An 18,321-nucleotide genomic window follows, 5' to 3' on the forward strand; every position below is an offset into this window, starting at 1 on the left:
TTCCATGATAGACATCTGTTCACCGGGCCTGTGCACCCATCCTCAGGTTTCAGGAACCTGGTGCTGTGAGTCCTTGTGGAAGGAGGAGTTTCACTTGCCACTGGGGAAGCTGTAACTCCAGAATGTATGAGAACATGGGCATGTGACCTAAGCCAGCCAACCAGATGCTCCACCTGGGCTCTGCCTCTGGATTGAGTGACACCACAAAGAATCAAGGAGAGTTCAAAACTCATTCCAGACATGGTGGCAGCATTCAGGTTAGCTGGCAGCCAGGCCAGAGGCATCATCACTTTGTCTTCGGTTCCAGCTACGCAGCTTCACACAGAGCCTGATAGATTTCTGAGCCTCCTTCTCCAGATTTCCAGGACATTCAGTGAGTCACCAGATATCCTTCCAATACATTCCTTTTCTCATTAATTTAGCCAGAGTCTGCTTCTGCTTTTGCAGACCAAAGACCTAGATTACCCCAGTATGTCCTTCGACCTCTACAGACTCCTCTGGCCCCCCGAGACAACACCTTTGCTCAAGCTTCTATCCTTCCCTCTGAGAAAAGTCTCATTTAAATACTCGTACATAGGAGAGGATTATAGCCACCTTATAATCACAGATATGAACAAAAAGACATAAATGCTGAATATAGCAATCCATCCTACCCAGGTTCTAAGTAGATGCCCCAATTTGGGGAATTAACACCAGAAATTAAAAGCATTACCACTCTTTTGGACTCTTCTCTGTTTCCCCATCAGTTCAGGGCAGGGTGGACTTGGGAGTCAAGAAACCTGAGTTCAAGAACTTGCACATGTCACTCCAACCCTGGGGCAGGTGGTACCTGTACCACCTATTTCTCCAAGAGGTTAAATCAAATGAGAAGAGCCTACTCATGGCAAAACTACAGGAACTTTTAAATTCCTAAGTCAATCATTCCTTTCAGTCCTCTCTTTCTTGATGTCCCCAGGGATGAATAGGTGATCAATTTCAACTCAATAAAAGACATATGAAAATATGTATCATGTGTTGTACTCGGTGAACAAAATAATGATCTCTGCTGTCGTAAAATGCAACGCTTCCTCCTCCTTTGGCATCTGTGGCACCAAGCTCTCCTGATGTCCTTCCTTTCTTCTTGGTCTCCGTTGCTGACTCCCCTCGTACTGTACCCATTAAATGGGGATCCCCTCACCTCCAACTGCATGCTCTCCATGGGTGATGCCATCAGGTCCCCTAGCTCCAACAGTGTCCTGGTGATTCCCAAGTGTCTGTTTCAGAATGTCTGACAAACAGGGGGCTAATGGGAGGTAATCGGATTTGTCTGGAACTTGTCTAGAAGCTGTAGCTGCACAGTAAGGAATCATTTTTACTTAAATGATATGTTTATTGGTTACTTAAATGATACATTTATTGATAGCTTGCTTAGAGTCCATGGGGGAAGCAACGCTCCCCACTGCCATCCTCCAGTGGTATATCTTGCCCCCAGACCCACGTGTCCAACTGCCCACTAGAACTGCTTTCTCGAATGTCCTGCAGTTGTCTCCAGAGATTAGACTCAGTGTCCCTCCCCTAAAACCTGCTCCTTCCCCCTTATGTTTCAAGTAGAAAGCTAAGCAAACACTCCAACTTCTTCCTTGCTCTGTTCATTTGGTTGGACCTCCAGGCCTGTCAACCCAACTCCCATGACACCTTCCTAATCCAGCTTTTCCCTCCCGCGCCGCTCTGGCTCTGACTCTTTTTCATCTCGCCCCAGGGACCACACTGACCTCCTGCAGTGACCTCCTCACTGGTCCCTCTGCTGCCCAACTTCCCCGTCTCCGGTCAATCCTCCATATCACAGTGAGTGATCTTTAAAAAGACAATCTGATCCTCTCTCTCCCTCATACACACACATACACACACACACACACATCCATGGGACCCCAGGGGCTCCCACTGCCCTCAGAGTAAGGTCCAAATCTCTCTGCTGACACCAATGGCTGGCCCATGACCTGGCCCCCGCCCACCCCTTTCTGCACCCCCTCCCACCAGCGCTCCACCACACCCACTGCTGTAGCTCCCAGAGCAAACCGTGTTGTGTCACACCTCCATACCAGGCCCTGCCTGAGTTGCTCCCTGTGCCTTGAATGCCCTGACCCCCTTTGCCACCTGGTGGACGCCTACTCCTTCCTCAGGACTCGGCTCAAACACCAGCTCCTCCAGAAAGCCTCATCCTCATTGATTCCATAGCCTTCATTGGGTACAGGTATGGGACAAGGCACTGGGGCCGTGCTAGACCTTGCCCCATGGTCCCACTCTCCTCTGGCCTGGACGAAGTGACCCCATCCTGCTTCTGAGCCCTGCACACCCCTGAATCCTTTCACCCTGACATCCGTGGCACTAATGGCTCTTAGCTTTTGTGCATGTCTGTCTCCCTCAGGGACTGTGAACCCATTGAAGCAGGAGGCTGACTCTTCTTTATCTTTGCATCCCCAGCACCTTGCATATGGCGTGAGTGACTGAATGAAGAATGGGAAGGGGAATCATTCTATAAACCATGACAGGCAGCATTCCACTGCTACTGGGTATTCACATCCGAAATGCTAGCTGGATACATCAGCACAGGCTCTTTGAAGGAAAATCCTGAGCCTTCCCCAACCTCCAGTGCAAGTGGAAATGAGGATCCAAGAGTGGCTTTGACCCCTAAGTTGTCCCAAGCACACGCTGTTGGGAGGCCACAGAGGAAGCGGATGTAGGCTCATGGGGTAGATTCCTCGCAGGCCTCTTACAAGTGCCAGCAGTAGGGAGGCTGGGGAGGGGAGACAGGTGAAGGAGAGAGAAGGAGAGCAGATGGGGAGGACTACGGCCTTAGAGCAAAGTGTCTGCCATGCATGGCACTGCCCTCTCCCAGCCCCACAGCAATGACAGGTCACCCAAAGCTTAAGTCCTTCCTTTGCAATCTTGAGGTTTAAAACCCACTCCATGGATCTCTGTATCACACCCTACTCACCTGTTCAAAGAACCTTTCTTGCTTAATCGCCTATGGTTATTTCCTAAATTATAAACCTGCCGTCTGTTCAAGGGTGAGCCTGGGCAAAGAGCCCCGAGCCTGCTGCCTGCGGGATGTCACAGTACTAGCATTCAGCATGCTGGGTGAGACTGTACTGTTTGAACACACACATATTTCATACTACAGAGCCCCCAAGTTCAAGCCAACCACTTTATCTGCTGCCTGACCTTAGAAACAACACCTTCTTCCAGAACTAGAGGAACCGCCTAAGATGAAGTATCAAGAGCTTGTGTGTCTGCCAGCTGCCTGCTGCCCTACTAAGGGACTTTCAAGGTTAACCCTGATTGCATTCTTATTTTTCACTTTTCACACTGACTTTATTTTACTGTTATTTATTAGTTGCAGCACAAAGGATCTTGATCTTCACTGAGGCATGCGAACTCTTAGTTGCGGCATGTGGGATCTAGTTCCCTGATCAGGGATCAAACCAAGGCCCCCTGCACTGGGAGCTCCAGGTCTTAGCCACTGGACCACCAGGGAAGTCCTGACACACTGTTTAGAATCTGATCCTCAGAAAATGCAACTCCACCAAACTGCATTTTCTTAGCTGACAGGTCCCTCTGGCTATAAACCTCAGAAGCTGACTGCCAGCCTCCTGGAGAGAAGGGGCAGGTGGGATCTCTGATTGGGCCACATGCAGTGTTGGCAAAACTGTAGCTGTTCTACCTATGCCCAGTGAGAACAGTCAGTCTTGCATTCACGGGCTTTCCCAGAGGGTGCTAGAACTGTGTTCCTGGGCCTTCTAGCACCCCACTGTCTTTCTAAAGACCTCGCTTTCACCCTGGCTTTTGGTTTTGTTTTTCTTTCAAGTTTCTTCTTTTTAAATCTTTGTGTACTGCCTGAAGGAAACTAAAGAGAACACTGTAAACAAAACCCTTGGTTTACAAATACTGGAACTGCTGATTATGATGACTAAGACGATCGATGCAGGATGGTGAAAGAAAATGGAACGTGGGGGTTGCGCCTGACTGAGTTCCACTGAGCAGCTGTGTAGTCTCAGAGAAGTCACTTATCCTCTCTGAACCTTTTAGTTAAAAATGAGTTACCTCAGGTACCCTTTCCAGCTTTAAATTCTCTGAGATGCTGTTACTACGGTTACTATAAAACAGGATGATAACAGTCCCTAAGGTCCTAAAGCTAGAAAAGGCTCATCAGTTCTAAAAACTGATAATTTTGTGAAACAGCAGACTCTAGACAATGTGGGTTTATTAAGTGCAGTTTATGCACAATTTTTCAGAAATAGTTTTCTAGGAAAATCCCAGTTTCACCCTTATAAGTACATCAAGAAACTTCAGTTAAAAGTTGAATTCAACATACTGACTGCAACATTGCATGTAACAGCAAAACACTGGAAACAACCCACACATGCTCTTCAACAACAGACTAGTTAAAGAACTTCCCTGGGGGTCCAGTGGTTAAGAATCTGCCTTGCAATGTAGGGGACCTAAGTTCGATCCTTAGTCGGAGAACTATGATCCCACATGCTACTATAGTCGGAGAACTATGATCCCACAGGGCTACCAGAGCGCCACAACTAGAGAGCCTGTGGGCCATATGATGCTGTGAAGGTCCTGCGTGCTACAACTAAGACCTGATACAATCAAATAAATAAATAAATATTTAAAAAAAAAAACAGTTAAATAAATGATGGTATTTTCAGACAGTGGAATATAATTTAGCCGATGGAAAATGTGAAGCGGCTCTATGGGCACTGATATAGAACAATCTCCAAGACACATTAAAAGTGAAAACCGCAAAATGCAGAACACTCTGTAGGGTATGCCAACATTTGTTTATATATTCATATTTTCTTCTATGTGCAGAAGCCACATCTGGAAGCATGGCTGAAAAATGACAAATTGTCGTTGCCTAAGACAGAGACACTTAAGGATTGAAGAAATGGGCAACATTAGAGGATGGGAAATTAATTTTTCAAAATATTATGTTATCAAATTTATCAATATTTTCTTATGGGTTCTGTTTTGTCCTTTTCTTAAGAAGGTCTTCCTAAAAATAAAAATTTTTAAAAAGGTCTTCTTTCTCTCAAGGTTAAAATACATAATCATTTTTCTAATTCTATTGCCCATTTATATATGTTTATATCCGTATCAGCTTCCCTGGTGGCTCAGCAGTAAAGAATCCGCCCACCAAGCAGATTTGAGTTTGACCCCTTGGTCAGGAAGATCCCCTGGAGAAGGAAATGGCAACCCACTCCAATATTCTGGCCTGGGAAATCCCATGGACAGAGGAGCCTGGTGGGCTACCGTCCATGGGGTAGCAAAGAGACATGACTTAGCAATTAAGCAACAGCAGCTGTTTAGAATATATATATATCTGTATAGTAATCTATTGTCTATATTGACTATTACACTGTATGGACTTTTCTGGTGGCTAAAATGGTAAACAATCTGCCTGCAACACAGGAAACCCGAGTTTGATCCCTGAGTCGGGAAGATTCCCTGGAGAAGGAAATGGTAACCCACTTCAGTATTCTTGTCTGGAGAATTCCATGGACAGAGAAGCCTGGCAGGCTACAGTCCACACGGTCGTAAGGAGTTGGACATGACTGAGAAACTAACACTTATACTGTATAACTTACCCCTATTGAATTTTGAACTATATGTATTACCTGTTTTTTAAAAATCCAAGTATAGTTGATATACAATATTATATTATTTCAGGTGTATAACACAGTGATTCAGTATTTTTATAGGTTATATTCTATTAAAAATTATTACAAGATCACAGCTATAATTTCCTATGCTATATATAATATATGCCTGCTGCTTATCTATTTTATACATAGAGGTTTGTGTCTCTTAATCCTATACCCCAGATTTGTCTCTTTCACTTTCCTTTCCCCTTTGGTAAGCACCGGTTTGTTTTCTATGAGTCTGTTTCTATTTTGCATATACATTCATCTGTATTACCTTTCAGATCACACATGTAAGTGGTATCATACAGTTTTATCTTTCTCTGAGTTAGTTCACGAAGCATAATATTCTCTAGGTCCATCCATGAAGCTGCAAATGGCAGAATTTCAGTCTTTTAACGTCTGGATAATATTCCATTCTGTATATATCTTCCCTATATATATATATGGGCTTCCCTGATGGCTCAAATGGTAAAGTGTCTGCCTGCAAAGCAGAAGACCTCGGTTCGATCCCTGGATCAGGAAGACCCCCTGAAGAAGGAAATGGGCAACCCTCTCCAGTATTCTTGCCTGGAAAATTTCATGGACAGAGGAGCCTGGTAGGCTACAGTCCATGGGGTGGCAAAGAGTCGGAATGACTGAGCAACTTCACATTATATATCTTAATCCATTCATTTGCTGATGGGCAACTTGGGTTGTATATTATCCTTTGAAGAATAAAACTGAGGGGAAAAAAAAAAAAGAACCTATCAGATTTTTTAAATTTATTTATTTTCTTTTTACCACTTGGCATGTGGGATGTTAGTTACTCAACCAGGAATCAAACCCACAGCCCTGCACTGGAAGCAGAGTCTTAACCACTGGACTTCCATGGAAGTCCCAACCAGATTTTATTTTTAAATAAAAATTTTAAAGAATCTAGCATATGGGGTGCATTTTATGGTATGTGAATTATATCTCAATTAAAAAAGAAAGACTCTAGCTTATACGGCAAGGTTGAGATTAATAGCACGAGAACTGAGTGGAGTCAACAGAATCCTCCCAGTTAAGCCTGATGTTAAGGTTCAGCCAGGATCTCCCCAAGACTCAGCTTTATAGTATAGTCTAGTTTTATAGGTCAATACCTGTTTGGGCAAATCAAAGCTGCAGTCAACCAGGAAGCATCTCTTTGCCTTACTCATAATTCTTGCCTGAGAGTTCCCCAGTTCTTTGTATCAGTTGGTTCCCTTAGAGGACCAGGCCAACCCAGGAAATGAAGGTCTCCCCCTCCTCAGCCAGTGCTCAGGCTTAGGACATCCTGGGGCAGGTCAGCTAGGTTCAAATCAAGACAAGGAGGAGCCCATGCTGAAGCTGGACAGATCTGTCTAGCACCCAGGGGGAAGAGGCACTGGAAAAGAAGCTGAACAATGAGGTACAAAGCCAGGAGGTACCAGAGAGAGGCTAACAGGCTCAAGGAGGAAGGTGGCTAGATGTTCAGAATAAAGACTGGGAACTGTGGTTCTTGGTGCTTGGCTCGGGTGTGTGTGCCTATGCACAGCCAACAATATCTGAAGACCACTGCACTGCTACAACCTCACCATCACACCATCATCCTCCTTATCAGACATCCCCTGGGAACCCCAGGGAGGACAAAGATATATAAAACAGGGACTTGCAGTATAGTTAAAAGTGATAATGCTGATCCACCCAAAAGCACATTTATGAAGCCAAATGAAAGATGTTATTGGAGCTATGATCCAAGGCTGAAAGTCCTCTAGACCAAGTTTTAAGGTTCCTCCATCAGGGGGCCCCAGTGGATGTTACTGGAATCTCAGGGAGAGGCCCACAGGGTGGAACAGAGGAAATCCTTAAAGAGAGAAACAAGAACAAGGCTAAAAAGGACAGCAAGACTAAGCCAAGTGGGAGAGAGGAAAGAGAAGGCATTCCAGACTTCCGGGAAAGCATGAAAGGTAGGAACGCTTGCCACCAGCAGTTTGGACAGACACACAGAGCGGGTCACAGGGTCAGAGAAGAGGGTTAGGGCAGGAGAGCAGTGGAGGCCAGACCCCTGTGTGGGAGGCCCCGACTGCCAGCTTAGAAGTTTGATCCTTACCGTGCAGACAGTGGGGAGCCATTGAAGGTTGCTGAGCAGGAGGGTGACCCTTGCAAACAGGCGTTTTTAAATGAGATTACAGAGGAGCCCTTTATCCCAGGCTCATTCAAAGACCTGTGTGTATTTCAAGTGGCACTTGAGACAGAAAGTCGTAAAGCAGTGCCCTGTGTCATGTAGAAGAAGAAGAAGAAAAGAAAAAGGTTTAAGGGTCTCACAAAGAGATGCTTCAGTGAGAATGAGAAAAGAAGGGGGGCACATTTTAAAGAAGGAAACAAATTTGCAGGACAGAACCACCAGTCATCTGGAAAACTGCAGCACTTTCTTCAGAGTCTGGAATGCCCTCTTTTGGCTGGAGTGGTTCTGCCTCCTTTTTTGGAGGTTAGTTGTGATGTCAAAACACAGGCTTGTGGTGCAGGGAGGCGGCTGGGAGGAGGCAGATGAACAGAAATATAAATGCTGGGCCTGAGAGCGTAAAAGGCCTCCACACTAAGACCACTGTCTTGCAGGGGGACTTCCCCATCTGCCCCTCTCAAGTGGAGGCTCAGAGTTTTTGTCAAAGCTACTGGGAGCTTCCTAATTACCCAAACAGCTTCTCCTCTTAAAACAATAAAGTGATTTTTTAAAAATCTGTCAAGTTTTGATGCAGAGCTTTGTTGGTATTGTTCCTACACATGCATAGTGAGGCAGGAGGCAGGGTTGTTCTGGGGCCACAAACCGGGCAGTCACTTTAGGCCATAAATCAGCATTTACGTAAAATGGGAGAGGAAGTCAGGATTAAGTTTCCGGTCTTAACCTGGGCTGTGTACAACTGCAAATTCTGTAAATACAGAGGCAAAGCTGAGCAAGCCAGGGAAGGGCCTGAGTTAGGCACAAAAATCAGCCACGCTGAACTGATGACAAGGGCAGGCGATTGCTCCAGGCGGCTCTACAGTTCCAGGGGTGGGGAGTGTCTGATTCCTTTTTTTTTTTTTTAATAGTTTTATTTATTTATTTATTTATTTATTTTATTTTTTTTTTGGCTGCGTTGGGTCTTCGCTGCTGCACAGGTTTTTATCTAGTTGTGGTGAGCGGGGGCCACTCTTTAGTTGCAGTGCTCAGGCTTCTCGATGTGGTGGTTTCTCATATTGCGGAGCACAGACTCTACAGCACTGGCTCAGCAGTTGTGGCACTCGGGCTCGGTTGCTCCTCAGCATGTGGGATCCTCCTGGACCAGGGACAGAACCCAAGTCCTCCGCCTTGGCAGGCGGATTCTCATCCACTGAACCACCAGGGAAGCCTTGAGTCCTTCTTTCTTTGGCCTCTGCTAGAGGTTCATCTCCCCCGCTCTCCTCCCACAATCCCAGGGGGCCTTTGGGCACTTTTAGTCTCTGCACGGTCTATATGAAGACAAAAAATCTGGAGTCAGAAGGGAATGCTCCCCTCCCCTCCCCTTTAGACTGTGCTGTATACCAGTGGGCTCTTACTAAAGTAGCCCTGGTCAGGTGATGCAGCTAACAGGACCTTGACAGTGAAGTTCAGTAAAAACCCAAATGTACACAACACTGCAACTCATGGGAACTCCCACCTTTGCAGTGTTTTTGCTCTAGCCCTCCTTCCCCTGTGGCAATTGTGTCTGGATGTCCCAGACTTTCCAGAGATGTCCCGATTTCACGTGCTTTTCCTTGAGTCTCTGGAAGCACGTAGGTGTCTGCCAGGGATTATGCCCTAATGTTTTAGTTGGACAAATGGTCACTGTGCCCGTGACATGCAGCTGGCATGAGGTTGCAAAACAGTGTTTTCCCTCTGGGTGAAACTCCGTTCCTTGGTTGGGGAGAAGGCCAGGCACGGGGAAGCTCCAGGGTGCCGGGCCAGGGGTACCCATCACCGAGTCACACAGTTCCCTCAGCAGGGCCGAGTGTTGCCCTTGCAGAACCTTCTGCCTAGGGCATGGAAAAAGTGGGCTGAGATTTGGCATGTTGGAAGAAAGGCCCAGCATGCAGCCTGTCCATGTTTGTGACTCTGTTTTAAATCCCTCTGCTACAGTTAGCCACCTCTGAGGCCCTCAAAGAAAACCTGTTTGCCTTATTTCCACACTTGAAGGCTTAGCTCCCTTCCTGCCGTACGGTGGCTCAGAAGGTGTGAGGACCCCCTCAACCCTGGTCCGTGTAGCCGGGCTTGCTCAGGAAGGAGGGAGGGGTTCCTCTGGAGAAAAAGAATATGAGTCACTCCTCCACCCCCACCCCAGACACTGGCCACAGACAACAGTCTCAAAGACCCAGCACTTTTCCCTTTGCCCAGAACACAATAAAGGAATTAGGGACCCACCTACTAAGTTTCTACATCTGACACTTGACGGCTCAAAGTCTAGCTCACCAGCACAGTCACACATGTCTGACGTGTCCTCTTTGCAGCCAGGCCCCAAGCCAGTCACCATACAATTTTGCTAAATCAAACTGCTTTCCCGTTTAGGGAGGTCGATAGCCATCTCCCATCTCCTTTTCCTGCTGACGTCATCCCACATTTTCTACAGGCACAAATAAGGGTACAATTCCTGGGACAGTTTTCAGGCTGCCTGAGGTTGGGAGTGGAAGGATCCTGCCCTCCCGGGTCCACTCTACTCTGGCCATTTGGCAAATTATCCGAGGTGAAGGGAGAGGCGAGGAAATAAATCACCTCGCTAAGGTGAAAGGCCGAAAAGAACTCGGCGACTGCAGCTCAGACCTAGATCTGTCCTGGGCATTTGCAATGCAAATGCGCGTTTTGTTCGCTGCCACCGAGGTCTTGCACAATAGCCTGTGTATAAACATCCAGGCCAACAATGCCTGACTGTGCAATCATGCTGTAATTACAGGCCGGCAGGAAGCTGCTGCTAGGAACTGTTCCATTCAACTTCTAGACATCCCATGTCGGAGTCTCCGCCGCACGGACGAACATTCCTGCACACACCAACGCGTCCCCGACGCGGCCGCGGCCGCTCCAGTTCCAGACTCCAAGCCCCGGAGCCCGGGCGCCACCCGCCCGGCCCGCCAGTCCCAAGTTACTTTGCAGAGATGTCATAAACTTCTCAGCTGTTCTTTAAAAAAAAAAAAACCCTACGCCACGAGGCTACCGAAGGCGGCGCGAACCACCATCGAAGTTCCCAAGCACATTCCTGCAAGCCCTAGCAGTTTTGGAAGAACAGAAAAAGAGCGAGATGCCTCAGAGTCCACTGGAAGCGGTTTTGGGAGTTTTATATAGAAAACACTCACATATGTATGTGGGTGTGCTGACAGTTTTTATGGCTAAATTGCAAAGTGTTAGGCCTTAGTGATTACTGTCGGGCTTGGGACGTGGTGTAGGAGGAGAAGGGGGTGGGGGAGTCAGAGGAATTCGTTCAAAGGGGACTTTGGGGCCGTTCTGGGTTTTGCCTTTTGGAAATGCGTAGGGGTGTTTCCCAAACTTCCAAGTGGCTGTGCTCTTCCTCACTGTCGGGCCAAGCAAAGAAAAGTGGGGGGGCGGGCGGGGGGAGCTCCTTTAACTTCCTTCCAGCAACCTCAGCGAGGGCTGCAAAGAGTCAGAGCGCGCGTCCCTGGGAAGCCGGGCGGGGGCTGGGGGACGGCTGCGCCCAGCCTGTCGGGATGGCTGCCCCCACCCCCACCCGGGGCGGAGTACTAGACCCGGACGCCGGCCGCGGGAAGCCCCTTCCCTGCGCCCCTGCGCTAGCCAATGGTGCCTGGAGAGGCCCGGCTGCAGCCCCGGGCTGCTCTGAAATCCCGCGGCCAAACAGGGTCGCAGCCTGGGGCCTGGATCCCGGCTGCAGAGCTCGCTCCCTGCAGCGGCCCCCGCACGCCACCCCAGCGCCGCCGGCCCTCCCCGCCCGCGCCGCCGAGCCCGGACCCCGAGCGTTTCGGGGGCCCCCACGGCGACGCCGCGGCTGCGGAGGGGGAGCGCCGAGCCCCGCGACTCACCTGCGCGCTGGATCCCGGGGCCGCTCGGAGGGGCGCGGGGCTCGGGGCGCAGGCGAGCAGGGCTCGCAGACTCAAACTTTGTTGCTCTCGGGACGGCGCAGTCGTCACTTCCTCGCGGAGCGGGTGGCGCGGCCCGGGCGGTGACCCAGCAGCTCGCGCGGTGGCGCGCCGGGCCCTGCAGCCGCCCGCGCCCCCGGCTTTGCGCGCCCTCGGCTGCGGAGGGAAGAGGGCTACGGTCCGCCTGCGTCCCTCCGGGGGAGGCTCTCTCCAGCCTGGTCGTTTCCGCGCGAAGATGTGCTGGATCCGGGAAGATGGTGTTGGGGTTCAGGGGCCCAGAACTGGAGTTCCAAGGAAAACAAAGGATGGGAAAGGAGGAAGAGAAAGTTTTTCTGTTTGGTGTTGAGGCTAGAAAATCATGTTAGAAAACACGGGGCTCTGTGTTCGCTTTTGCTTTGCCTTTGTTTTGTTTGCACCAAATAATGCCTAAGCTGGGCCTTAAAACTCGAGTCTCCTCTTCCCACATCCCCTCAAATGATCGGCACTCTTGTCCTTCGTCATTTCCAGGGATTATAAGGGCGCATGACGTACAGCGTTTATGACTGACTTCAGGGGGCAATCTCAGCACCCAAGTTGGGGCTGCAAAATAGTTTTTGTTCTAATCCTCCCTCGCGATTTCCACCTCCTTCTTTATACTCAACTCACAGACCTCTTCGGGGCCTGACACAAGTCTGTGTTTCGTCATGGACCAAAAGTGACTTGGAGAGTAGGGTGGCGTCCTGACAAAAGGAGCTTCAGGCAGTAGTAACTCCGAAATCTATCATCGCCCAAAGTACATTAGCTCACGCTATTAAAAACTACAACAACCAAAAGCCATCTTTTAAGTTTCCGATAAGTAGCAGCAAAGTAGTTTAAATGGCAGAGGCAGTCTTTCGGGAGGCAGTCTTTCAGGAAGAACTCCTGATCCGGTAAAGCTGGAGAGAAAACCGGTTAGCCTTTGCTGTGGTTTAAAAAAAAAAAAAAAGCAGACGTTTGAAACGGCAGTGGAGGGCTTTCATAACAGAAACATTAGCTTCATTGTAACTTGTGAAAACAGGGACCTTTTCAAAGGTGGTTCAAAAGCATCAGTTAGGACTCAACAATTTTCCCTTTTCCCCCAAATACTGCTGCTACTAGCACATTGGTCAGATCACAGAACCGCCTGTTCCAAGGCTTCATCTTTTTACGAAGGCACAGGAAACCGCAGAGTTGAGTGAAGGCTTTGTCCAGAAAGGTGGATGTAAAACTGATAGAAAGTGACACCTGAGAAATTATCCTCAGGTCTGCATTAATACCGAGTGGGAAACCACAAAGGCAGGCTCACCCAAAGGTTAGGAGTATGAAGACAGACGGTCTCCTAGCAACATGTAAGGCCCTACATGGTAGCCCTGTATGCACTGCTCTCATTTCTACTGAGACATTATTAATTCAGTTCAGTTCAGTTCAGTCGCTCAGTCGTGTCCGACTCTTCTCAACCCCATGAATCGCAGCATGCCAGGCCTCCCTGTCCATCACCAACTCCCAGAGTTCACTGAGACTCACGTCCATTGAGTCGGTGATGCCATCCAGCCATCTCATCCTCTGTCGCCCCCTTCTCCTCCTGCCCCCAATCCCTCCCAGCATCAGAGTCTTTTCCAATGAGTCAACTCTTCGCATTATTAATGGCATATTTTAAATAACCACATGTATCAGGTGAGAAAAGCAATCTTGCTTTGAGAAATAAGTTCATTACTAGACTCTCAATCATTATAAATTCTCTGAAACTTTCCCAACACGCTATTTGGGGGTGGTGGTGGTGGAGGGATTGTCCATTTCAATTGTGAAATAGAAGTTAATTTCTCAATGTGCTCTGCTTAAAGCAGGTGATGATGATAATCTAGGCATAGAGAGAATATGCTTCTGAAAATCTTGTTATACTCCATCTTCGCTAGAACAAGAGCAGAATATTTCTTTGTTCAGTATTGTGATTCTGAATTCTCAGTCACAGTTTCATGAATATTCAGTATTCCTGCACGCCCAGGAATAATTAGCAGACAGTGTAAATGTCTGAAGGATACTTATGCATGCACGGACATGCATCGCTTTTTCTCTGTATAGGGTGACATATTTGCTGGAGTATCACCAAGTGCAGAAGCTGTTGCAGGCACCCTCGAAAACAGCCCCCTGCTAACAGGGGTCCCCTCCCTCTGGGTATTCATGCCCTATACAATCTCCTCTTCTTGAATGTGGGCTAGACTAATGGACTCAATTCTAACAAATCACGTGTGGCAGAAGTCATGTGATGTCACTGCTGAGACTAGGTTATTAAAAAAACCTAATGTGGCTTCCATCTTCGGTGCTCTGTTTCTTTTCTTGCTCTTTCTTGGATCACTCACTGTAGGGGAAGCTAGTTGCCATGTCGTAAGGCAACCCTGTAGATGAGGCTCAAGGCCGCCCAACAACCACAGGAGTTAGCTTGACAAGGGATACCTCCCTTTGGCCCCCTCCCAATCAAGCCTTCAGGTGAAGCCTTCAACCCCAGCCAGCAGCTGCCTCATGAAAGCCCTTGTGGCAGAGATACCCAGCTAAGCTGCCTGGATTCCTGACCCACAGAGATTGTAAGATAGTTAATATTTATTGTCTCAAGCTGCTGTGTTTTGGAGTAATTTGTTACACAGGCACAGATGACTAATGCACAGAGAAAAGAGAAGTAAATCATTAGGGGTCCAATAACAAGCTCACACACATTTCCTGGTCCCTCACCTGGAAAGCAGGGCATAGAGAAAGAGGCAGGGTCCTAGACCAGTCCTAAGTGTAACAAGCAAATCCTAAGAACAGAAGACCCAGTCCTTACCCTTTTTTACAGAACAGGGGTCATCCTTAACTTTAAAATAGGTGAGAGAGCATGTGTTGCTGCTCAGTCCCTGGCAGCCCTGGTATTGAGTGTCATCAACCTGCTAGTGAGTGCAGATGTCTTTGTGTCACAAGAATTGACGTCTGTCCAGGTGTCCTCTTCCTCCTCCTCAGGGCATCTGCTCTGATCCCCAAGACCTTGGCACACCCAGTGACTGTGGAGTCAGACCGTGGTCCTGGAAGGGAGCTCAAAAGACAGGCCTTCAACCCTGGCATCCAGAAGAGATAGGTCCAAATGTGGGAACACAGAAGGGATAGGGGATTTCAGCGGGGGATCCAAAAGAAAGGCATGTGGTCCAGCTGTCGAAGAGCAAGCTGTGAACTAACTCTGAAAAGAATCGTCTCCACGCTGCTTCCAGGACTACAAAGAACTTTCTGTCCATGTGATGGTTATCTTTCTCTCAGCATCACTTCCTCTCTGACTGGAGCTAATTATTTGAAAACACAAAACAAAATTTTAGGAAGCAGGAAAGATGTTCTACTCCTTTGCCCCTTTCCATGGCATCTACTTAGGGCTGCTCCCCGCCCCCCATGTTCCCCTCCCCTCAGCCAGTCCCACAGAAGCTGGCAATTGTAGAAGCTGTTTCTGTTTCCCCTCCAGAGACACTAAGCTCTGATTCTTCTCATGTGCAGTGGCCACAGCTGCTGTGTTGCCATGCCGTCATCTGGTTGCTATGACTTATGAGGTTGTGGATGTGCCAGAACGTGAATCTATTAATTTAACAGGAACTAGGCTCAGCACATACATTCCCTGTTAGGTCATTTGCTTTGCTACCTAAACCACATCCAATATGTTCAGCAATGGGAACATTTCCTAGAGTCTGGCTTTACAAAAATGCTAAATGCCCTGAATTTTGCATCTGCACAGTCAGTTTTATATTATTAAATTATTGTAAAGACATTCTAGCAGGACATAAAGACATTCTAGCAGGGGTATGCAAAGAGATTAGCTCAGGGAAAAAAAATTAAGGGGAGGGAAATAGGCAAAGTCTCTAGTCTTCATCCTCTACATACTGAGGTCCTTTCTGCAGGAAGTGTCCGTCCTCACTTCGGTAGAAATCCTGTCCTGAGCCGGGCTGCTCAGTGACAAGGTCTAAGCCCTGGGGCACTGGTGATGGGTGCCACAGTGAGAGAAACCGCTGTCCTCTTCTGGGGAACCCGAAAGCAGGCATTTTTCATTCACCCCTTCAATTAGCACTTACTGAATGTCTACTGGTGGGTGTGCAAGAGAAACAAAGATGAAAGGAACAAAGTCTCTCCCTAGTGGAAGAGAAAGACACATAAACTAGAATGCAACGTGAGAGGTATAATAATCTACTTCTACCTCAGGTACTATGAACTTCCAAAGAAGGAAGCAAGTCAGTCTGGAGAAGTGGGTTATGGGTCACTGCCAGTGTTTTTCTTTTAAAAAAATTGTTTTCAAATTATCAGATGCATTGCATTAAGTAATAATTATTATTTGGTATAGCTTTTGTTTCCCTTGTGTACAATAATATATTTTTGTATGGAATCATAGTGTAAAACGTATTTCCTGCATGCAGTCAAAGAAGTGTGAAAGTTCTGGGTCTAAAGAGTAATGAAGAACTATCAGAACTGCTGACAGCCTATGATGGGCCAGGCCTCAAGGTGCTGTCCCATTACATAGTTGAAGAGACAAGTTGTGACTTAAGACAGTCTTCAGATCCTTCTGAATTCTCCTTTAGTAAATCAAGACCAAGCCTAAAGAACCAGCTCCTTGAGTCCTCTCTGAACAGAGTAGAGGCCCCTTCCACCCAAGCCAGTTAGCCCACCTCTAAGGCAATGAAAGAGCAGCCACTGCCTTTCTGGCCTGCCAGACGGTGGGAGGGGAAAGAGGGAAGTGAGAAGAGGCTCAGAGATGCATCGTGGAGACTTCTCTGCTAGTCCAGTGGCTAAGACTCCATGCTCCCTATGCAGGGGGCACCAGTTCAATCCCCGGTCAGGGAACTAGATCCCACCAGCTGCAGCTAAGAGTTCACATGCCACAAATAAAGATCCTGCATGCTGCAACTAAGAACTGGTGCAGCCAGATGAATTTTTTTTTTTTTTTTTTTTAAGTATTATGCTTTTCCTTCTCTCCAGGTCTCAGATGGGAGTGGGGAAGGTGCATTACCTAATGAGTGTTCTTCAATCAGGGGCTTCCTAGGCAGCACTAGTGGTAAAGAATGCAGTACAGGAGACATAAGAGACGCGGGTTCAATCCCTGGGTTGGGAAAATCCCCTGGAGAAGGGCATGGCAACCCACTCCAGTAACTTTGCCTGGACAATCCCATGGACAGAGGAGTCTGACAGGCAACAGTTCATAGGGTTGCAAAGAGTCAGACATGACTGAAGCAACTTAGCACACACGTACATAGGCAAGCACAAGGGGAGGGGGGGGAGTGGTTCTCACCCAGCCCCGCCACTGGCACTCTGAGATAGCTGCCTCCACACTGGCTTTGTACCCCACAGAGGGCAGCCATTTCAAAGTGAACCTGGTGGTCAAGCTGGGGAGGCGGAGCCAGGCCCGAGGCTTAGCGTTCCTGAGTTCCCGCGGTTTCCACGAGGCATAGCCAGCCTGTTGAGAGCCAGCAGCCTTCCGTGGAACTGCCCTGGTGGAGCAAGGTGACCCTGCAACAAGCTCAGGGCAGACATGGGTCTGCACTACTGAAAACACAGGGGAAAATGAGCACCAAGTTGCAAAGCGGGAGATGCCAGTGCTGGGAGGCAGGGGGTGGCTTTACTAAAGAATCCACAAGTTCGTGTGCTGTAACTGGTACCATCAGGGGCCTGCCCAGCCAGCAGAAACCGAGAAGACGGGGCATCTTGATATGATGGTTAGGAACAAGGATCTGGGGCTGCCCACACACTGCCTGGTTTCATGTCCCATCTCTGCCACATACTACCCATGTGACCTTGGACAAGTTACTTACCCTTTTTGCGTCTCAGATTCCTTGTCTATAAAATGAGGATCATTGCACATACTTGATAAGGTTGTTATAATATTTAAATTAGTTTGATTTTTTTTTTTTTTTTTTTTACTGCACCGAATCTCAGCTGCAATGCTTGGGATCTTCAATCTTCAGTTTGTGGCACGTGGGATCTTTAGTTTTAGCGTGTGGGATCTAGTTCCCTGCCCAAGGATCGAACCTGGGTTCCTTGCATTGAGAGTGTGCAGTCTTAGCCACTGGATCACCAGGGAAGTCCCAAGAATTAGTTTGTAAAGCTCTTATATATGTGTTCCTTAAGTGTCAGTTATATAAGGAAATCGTTCACCAAGCAAAAGGAATTCTATAGGGATGTCGTAGGACTCCAAGGCCTCCAAATTGGATTTCTAGTAAAAAATCCCCCCAATCATCAGCTCATGAGCGAAGCTGGATCAGCTGTAGACTGTACATCTAGGATATGGTTTAAGTTAAAAGGTTTGGCCCCTCTGCATAGTCTGGCTGAAAAGATAGACACAGAAGTTTAAGTAAGACATTCAGTTCAGTTCAGTTCAATCCCTCAGTCATGTCCAACTCTTTGAGACCCCATGGATCGCAGCATGCCGGGCCTCCCTGTCCATCACCAACTCCCAGAGTTTACTCAAACTCATGTCCATCAAGTCAGTGATGCCATCTAGCCATCTCTTCCTCTGTCATCCCCTTCTCCTCCTGCCCCCAATCCCTCCCAGCATCAGGGTCTTTTCCAA

The 18,321-nt window shown here is 48.0% G+C and overlaps 1 protein-coding gene across 4 annotated transcripts in view; it reads right to left on the minus strand.

Moving 5' to 3' along the window:
* MIDEAS (mitotic deacetylase associated SANT domain protein) overlaps window positions 1-11,794 on the minus strand; it is a 72,670-nt gene extending 60,876 nt beyond the window's left edge. For 3 of the 4 annotated variants that reach the window (XM_061429398.1, XM_061429399.1, XM_061429394.1), the window contains exon 1: window positions 11,706-11,794. The gene's annotated coding sequence lies outside the window, so the exon portion shown is untranslated. The remainder of the gene's footprint in view (window positions 1-11,705) is intronic. The other variant, XM_061429397.1, reaches the window with a different exon arrangement.
* Window positions 11,795-18,321: the final 6,527 nt, after the last annotated feature.

Source organism: Bos javanicus, chromosome 10, assembly GCF_032452875.1.
Source record: "Bos javanicus breed banteng chromosome 10, ARS-OSU_banteng_1.0, whole genome shotgun sequence".
Classification (NCBI taxonomy): Eukaryota; Metazoa; Chordata; class Mammalia; order Artiodactyla; family Bovidae; genus Bos; species Bos javanicus.